Raw genomic sequence first — 8,407 nt, 5'->3', positions numbered from 1 at the left:
TCAAAAATTGAAAATTGCGCAAAAGGTGGATCAGCGCAACACCAGGCCGCCTCCGAATGGCCTCCATCAGAGATGCACTGAGCCCCCCCAGGAACTACAAACGCACCAGACCCAAACAGAAGCTCTGCATATACACCAAAAGCATGGCTGTTAAGTGGGAGCAGCTGACCAAAAACGAATTACATTAGTACATAGCAAGGAAATGAGCAGCGCTACTTAAAAACAGACTAGTGCCTACCTGCAAAAGAGTGCAAGCCCCACTTGTGGGGTTGAATACACACCGAGCATACACATGACCTGTCTACCACTAGAGGAGGATGTTGGTTTCCATTAACAGCTTGCATGCAACCTATTAAGTACTCGTCCCTCCCACTGCGAAGAAGTCAATCCTCCATGGGAGAGGCCTAACACTAACTAAATCCTAACCTATGTATATGCATATACCAAAATACAGCAATACATAGCTAAAGGAAGTGCAAATCCTTTCACAGGCACCCTGCCCGGGGCGTTTCAAGGCTTTTTGTCACTTCAGGCAAGAAGTCCTGTGCGTCCATTCCCCATCCACCCCCTCCCAACCCCCACCCTTACCCCCCCAAAAAACACCACACACTAGAGAATGTACACCATTTGCAGTATAGGGTAAATGCATAATATAGCAAGTCCCTGAGATACGAACAGCCCACCGATCCTGTCGCATTTCATTGCACACCCGCTTCCTGCACTATCCCAGCTTCATGTGTAAATGCAGAATATGGTGCAGCAGAAGCTGTGCTCTCACCTCTAAAGTCCAGTGCTGTGCTTCTGCCTGTTCACTCATCACTTGCACTAGTGCCCAGCATCTCCTACAGCATGTAGAGTGATTACAGCTACATGAGCAGAGTGAGGTGCCAGCACTAGAGGGAGCAGGAGACAGATAGAATGGTCCCACAGGCAAAGCTCTGGACTCTAGAGGGGGGGGGGGTAGAGCACAGCTTCTGCTGCTCTATATTCTGCCTTTGCGCACTGGACTGGGGGAGCGCATGAGGGAGGAAGGAACCGATAAAAGGGACAAGGGGACAGAGGGAGGAACAAAGGGGGACAGAAGGAGGCACAGTGGGACAGAGGGAGGCACAGAGGGACACACACAGAGCCAGATCATCCACAAGTCAATTTAGGCAGGTGCCTAGGGCCTGGAGGGAGTCTAGGGGCCTGGAGTATGCTAACACCAAACAAATCTTGCCAAAAAAACCAGGTGGCTATCACGTGTGGGCCCAAAGTCGTTGCTTGCTTAGGGCAGCATTTCACTTGAATCCATTTCTGGATGCTCAGACGGACAGAGGTGGCATAGGGGGAATGAAGGTGGTACAAGGAGACAGAAGGAGGCACAGTGGGAGACTGAATGAGGCACAGGGGGACAGTAGGACACACAGGGGGACTGAAGGTGGCACAAGGAGACAGAAGGAGGTACAAACACCCATGTGGTTGTGGCTTATTTAAGGAGCCGTGGCTTAGTTCAGGGAATGGCTTAGTTCATGGGGAAGGGCGTATTTCAGGGGGCAGGGCTTAATCAGAGGCATGGCACCCCCCCCCAGGACCAATGGCACTCCAGACAGTGGCCTGTAATGCCTATGCCTGAAAAAACACCCCTGCTCCCTGTCCCCTCAAAATTAAATGTTCTGCCCTGGCATACAAATCCATCCATCATACTTCACCTTCATACATCTTGGATCTTGTGCAGAGATACTCCCAAACCCAGTCCCTTTGCTCCTCCAGCACTCTATGGTTGTCCACCCTTCAGTACACTTAAACACTTCCGAGGCTCCAGTTCTTCTCCATAGCAGCCCCTACTCTATCGAACTTCCTCCCCAGTCATGTTTTATTATCAGTCATGGTTTCTGCATGCCACTGCCACCACCCGTGGAGAAACCAGCGTCTATGAACACGGCAGAAAGTGGCTGCACACCTGGACCGTCAGCCCAGCATAGGCAATGGGGGAGAGCCCATCATAAAACTCTGTGCGGACACACATTCAAGGACCATGTAAGTGTTTTTTTTTAAATAAAGATTGTATTACGCTATGGGAGGTCTATTTTTTGAGGTGAATATCATGTAAAGGATGACACGATAAGGCTTTTACTACCTGAAAAGGAACAGAGACACCTATACCAGGATCCTGAGGTACCAAGGCTCCTGGACACATGCTTTCTCTGACCAATCTAACAGTGGTCAGAGATGTTTGGTGAGTGTATTTTCAGAAGGGTGTATCTGGTGGTGGATTTAAAGTGTACAATCTACAAATGGTGGTAGCAAGACAAGGAACATTGAAAGCCTGAACGATTAATGGGATGGAATTAAAGAGATGTGCGCTGGAATCCTGTTATGGTATACAGTATATGATATGGTTATGGCCTAAACCAGATTGGAGTGCACTCCTAAGAACAACTCTTTGGTTTTATTTTAATTTATTAACATTGCCGTAGTGCTTTGATATTGATTGATGTTTAATGTTGTAATGTCTGCCTATCTTGTGCACAGCACTACATAAAATCTTTCTCCCTTTATATATACATTTTATTAATAATAATAATAATCCCTTTCCAAGCCAACAATATATATACTGCAAGAACAGTGGCTGCTGGGCTCAAGTATGTAAATAAGGGGATGGCTTGCCTGCTCATAAAAAATAAATAAAAAGTGCAGTTACTCTAACCTAATAAGACACATGTGGCGTGCAAAAGTACATATGGTCACAAAGAGTCGGTGATGTCCTTAAAGTGAACCTCCAGACTAAAAATAGACTCAGCAGCACTGAAAAGGCTTGGTGTTTCTTTAACAGTTTCACAGCATCAGAACTTTGTTTCTCTTATACAAGCCTCATTTGTAGCTGCACGGAAGAAAACTGCCCGGGCAGTTTTTCCCTTATGCTGTGCAAAGCATGATGGGATTTCTGATGTTGTTGTTCTCGTTCAGCTGTTTTGGTGCAATTTTTTTTTTTTTTTTACATTTTGAATTTGACATTTGAAGCCTAGTGTGTGCAGCTGGGAGGGGTTATCAGGACACAGGACAGTTGGAACTGTGTCTCCTGCTCCTTGTCACCTCCTTTCAACCAAAAATATGGCTGCCCCCATGACAAAGATGGCAGCCCCCATGAATCACAAACATTTGTCTGTTCTTTTAAAACAGGGTGGGTAAAAGATTATATTACCTATCTATTCTAATTAACATAACTAATGTAACTTAATAACAGTATGTTTGTTTAGGCCGAAGTTCCCCTTTAAGAACGAGATGATGATGATATTTCAGGAGCATAGCTTAAATTTATAGCAGAGTACATTATATGGATAAGTAATATGAAATATTCCATTACAAGAAACATTGGTCAAAATGGTTTCGCTGGCAGTAAATATTTGACAAGCAGCAAGAGATATCACCAACTAAAATAATCAATGGTATGATCAGCTAAAGCTATGTGTAAAGGTTTAGCTATTTAGCAACAACGTTATATTGCGAATACTATGTGCAATGTTCTACTTTGTTCTTTATTTGTATTTTTCAGTGAATATTTGATGTTCTACCAGTAGTGTTGGGCGAACATCTAGATGTTCGGGTTCGGGCCGAACAGGCCGAACATGGCCGCGATGTTCGGGTGTTCGACCCGAACTCCGAACATAATGGAAGTCAATGGGGACCCGAACTTTTGTGGTTTGTAAAGCCTCCTTACATGCTACATACCCCAAATTTACAGGGTATGTGCACCTTGGGAGTGGGTACAAGAGGAAAAAAAAATTTAGCAAAAAGAGCTTATAGTTTTTGAGAAAATCGATTTTAAAGTTTCAAAGGGAAAACTGTCTTTTAAATGCGGGAAATGTCTGTTTTCTTTGCACAGGTAACATGCTTTTTGTCGGCATGCAGTCATAAATGTAATACATATAAGAGGTTCCAGGAAAAGGGACCGGTAATGCTAATCCAGCAGCAGCACACGTGATGGAACAGGAGGAGGGTGGCGCAGGAGGAGAAGGCCACGCTTTGAGACACAACAACCCAGGCCTTGCATGAGGACAAGAAGCGTGCGGATAGCATGCTTTGTACCACCATGCAGTCATAAATGTAATAAAGATAAGTGGTTCAATAAACAGGGACCACGCGGCAACGCTAACCCAGCAGCAGCACACGTGATGGAACAGGAGGAGGCGCAGGAGGAGAAGGCCACGCTTTGTGAGACACAACAACCCAGGCCTTGCATGAGGACAAAAAGCGTGCGGATAGCATGCTTTGTACCGCCATGTAGTCATAAATGTAATAAAGATAAGAGGTTCCATAAACAGGGACCGGCAACGGTAACCCAGCAGCAGCAGCAGCAGCAGCAGCACACGTGATGGAACAGGAGGAGGCGCAGGAGGAGAAGGCCACGCTTTGTGAGACACAACAACCCAGGCCTTGCATGAGGACAAAAAGCGTGCGGATAGCATGCTTTGTACCGCCATGTAGTCATAAATGTAATAAAGATAAGAGGTTCCATAAACAGGGACCGGCAACGGTAACCCAGCAGCAGCAGCAGCAGCAGCAGCACACGTGATGGAACAGGAGGAGGCGCAGGAGGAGAAGGCCACGCTTTGTGAGACACAACAACCCAGGCCTTGCATGAGGACAAAAAGCGTGCGGATATAGCAGCAATGCTTTTTGCCGCCATGCAGTCATAAATGTAATACAGATGAGAGGTTCAATAAACAGGGACCGGAAACGCTAAACCATCCCAGATGTTCATCGGTCATGTTACTTGGTTGGGGTCCAGGAGTGTTGCGTAGTCGTTTCCAATCCAGGATTGATTCATTTTAATTTGAGTCAGACGGTCTGCATTTTCTGTGGAGAGGCGGATACGCCGATCTGTGATGATGCCTCCGGCAGCACTGAAACAGCGTTCCGACATAACGCTGGCTGCCGGGCAAGCCAGCACCTCTATTGCGTACATTGCCAGTTCGTGCCAGGTGTCTAGCTTCATGCCCGGTTTCAGGTCCAGCGGTGCCAGCCACAAATCCGTCTGTTCCTTTATTCCCCTCCAAATTTCCTCCCCTGTGTGCTGCTTATCCCCAAGGCAGATCAGCTTCAGCAACGCTTGCTGACGCATGCCAACAGCTGTGCTGCACTGCTTCCACGATCCTACTGCTGCTGGTGCTGGGTTAGCATTTCCGGATGAGGTACAGCTTTGAGATGCGTTGGAGGAGAAGGAGTCAGAGAGGTAGGTGCTGCTGTTGTTATCCAGCTGTTTGCGGCGTGGGCAACACCCGCGCCGTAGCAGGTGAGGAATCGCTGCCAGGCTCCACAAGGTTCACCCAGTGCGCGGTAAGGGAGATGTATCGACCCTGGCCGAACGCACTCGTCCAGGTGTCAGTGGTGAGGTGAACCTTGCAGGCAACGGCATTCTTCAAGCTTCGGGTTATTTAGCTGACCACGTGCTCATGCAACTCAGGCACTGCAGAGCGCGCAAAGTGGTAGCGGCTGGGAACCACGTAACGTGGGATGGCCACTGACATCATGCCCTTGAAGCTGTTTGTCTCCACCACTCGATATGGCAGCATTTCGCAGGCCAGAAGCTTGGCTATGCTGGCTGGCTGTTACTGCCACGGCCCGGGGGTCATTTGCTGGCAATTTCCTCTTGTGCTCAAACATCTCAGAGACAGACAACTCAACCGTAGCGCTGCACACCGAAGGGCTGTTGGTTGTTGTGTTTGATGAACACTGGGAGACCTCAAGAGCACTAGTCCGGAAAGTGACAGTGTCAGCATCGTCTGATGTTTGTGAATGTTGTGAACCACGCAATGGCTGGGCTACTGCTGCTGCTGAGGCGGGTCTGGTGGTGAGTCTGGTGAACCCAAGGGAGGCAGTGTTGCTGGTGGTACCCTGTCCTGCCGCGTTTGCCCACAGAGTGGGATGTTTGGATAGAATGTGGCGGCTCATGCTGGTGGTGGAGAGGTTGTTAATACTTTTCCCCCTGCTCAGGCGGGTCTTGCACACCTTGCAAATCGCCATGGTAACATCCTCAGTGCAGTCTTCAAAGAAAGCCCAGACTTTAACTGGCTGAGGACTCGGACCTCGTGCGTGATGTGCTGGTGCTGCTTAACCCACTGCTGGACGCTTGAGAGGTCATCCAAGTAATTATCTGGTCCTGTTCTTTTGGATCTGTGAGGGTTGTTGTCCTGGACAACATGGGCAGTATTGAGTGGGTTTTCTTGGGTGCTCCCCTGTGGCCTGTACGTGAACCGTCAGGGGAAACACCTTTTCCCTTGCCCCTCCCTCTTTCACCGGATTTCTTCCTCATTTCACTTATCCTTAAAGTACACGCTGACTGGCAGCAGTACAGTGGCAGTACAGAAATGCTATACAGTGGTGGGTGAGCGGTGTACCACTATTGTCAGCAGTGACACAGAGCACAATGCTATACAGTGGCGGGTGAGCGGTGTACTACTGTTCCCAGCAGACACAGAGTGGAAGTAAACACAATGCTATATAGTGTGGCTGAGCCGTGTACACAGAGTGGCATTAAACACAATGCTATATAGTCTGCTATATAGTCACCCCGAACAGGGTGATGTTCTGCAGAACCCGAACAGTGGCAAACACTGTTCGCCCAACACTACTGGGAGGGAACGCAGATTTTAGTACCTAAACACACGATACAACATGTTTTCCGGGGTCGGACTCTGAGGCACATACAGATGGTCCCGATCATCATCCTCATCATACAACTCTTCTCCTGAGTCTGACCCACCCACCACCTCTGCCACCCCAACATCCCCAGACACAGACCCCTCATCGTCCTCAACATTAACTTGGGATGCTGGCCTGAGCCAGACCTCCTCCTCCACATCAGGCCCCATCATCTCCTCAATGGCAGCCCTCATTAATCGCTCTGGCGACGGACTGATGGACACAACGTTCTCCTCCGGGGAGGGCTGCTGCTGACCACTGGCTGCTGGGGTGGATGTTATAGCTTGCGTGGGGCGTTGGCTGTTGCTGTTGTTGGGAGTGCTGCTCACAGCGGAGGTCTCTGGGGAACTCATGTTGAGCTCATATAGTGGTTGACGGTGAGTGGAGTATTACTGATCCCAGCAATATACACACTGACTGGCAGAGTACGCAATGCTATATAGTGTGGCTGAGCGGTGTACACAGAGTGGCAGTAAACACAATGCTATATAGTCTGGCTGAGTGAGCGGTGTACTACTGTTCCCAGCAGAATCAGAGTGGCAGTAAACAATGGTATATAGTCTGGCTGAGCGGTGTACACAGAGTGTCAGTAAACAATGGTATATAGTCTGGCTGAGCGAGCGGTGTACTACTGTTCCCAGCAGAATCAGAGTGGCAGTAAACAATGGTATATAGTCTGGCTGAGCGGTGTACACAGAGTGTCAGTAAACAATGGTATATAGTCTGGCTGAGCGGTGTACACACAATGCTATATAGTCTGCTATATAGTGTCAGTAAACAATGGTATATAGTCTGGCTGAGCGAGCGGTGTACTTCTGTTCCCAGCAGAATCAGAGTGGCAGTAAACAATGGTATATAGTCTGGCTGAGCGGTGTACACAGAGTGTCAGTAAACAATGGTATATAGTCTGGCTGAGCGAGCGGTGTACTACTGTTCCCAGCAGAATCAGAGTGGCAGTAAACAATGGTATATAGTCTGGCTGAGCGGTGTACACAGAGTGTCAGTAAACAATGGTATATAGTCTGGCTGAGCGGTGTACACAGAGTGTCAGTAAACAATGGTATATAGTCTGGCTGAGCGGTGTACACAGAGTGGCAGTAAACACAATGCTATATACTCTGGCTGAGCGAGCGGTGTACTACTGTTCCCAGCAGACACAGAACAGTAAACAGAATGCTATATAGTGTGGCTGAGCGAGCGGTGTACCACTATTCCCAGCAGACACAGAACAGTAAACAGAATGCTATATAGTGTGGCTGAGCGAGCGGTGTACCACTATTCCCAGCAGACACAGAACAGTAAACAGAATGCTATATAGTGTGGCTGAGCGAGCGGTGTACCACTATTCCCAGCAGACACAGAACAGTGAACAGAATGCTATATAGTGTGGCTGAGCGAGCGGTGTACCACTATTCCCAGCAGACACAGAACAGTGAACAGAATGCTATATAGTGTGGCTGAGCGAGCGGTGTACCACTATTCCCAGCAGACACAGAACAGTGAACAGAATGCTATATAGTGTGGATGAGCGAGCGGTGTACCACTATTCCCAGCAGACACAGAACAGTAAACAGAATGCTATATAGTGTGGCTGAGCGAGCGGTGTACCACTATTCCCAGCAGACACAGAACAGTGAACAGAATGCTATATAGTGTGGCTGAGCGAGCGGTGTACCACTATTCCCAGCAGACACAGAGTGGCAGTAAACAGAATGCTATATAG

The sequence above is a fragment of the Hyperolius riggenbachi genome, chromosome 4, assembly GCF_040937935.1.
Source record: "Hyperolius riggenbachi isolate aHypRig1 chromosome 4, aHypRig1.pri, whole genome shotgun sequence".
NCBI lineage: Eukaryota > Metazoa > Chordata > Amphibia > Anura > Hyperoliidae > Hyperolius > Hyperolius riggenbachi.
This window is presented reverse-complemented; position numbering follows the sequence as displayed.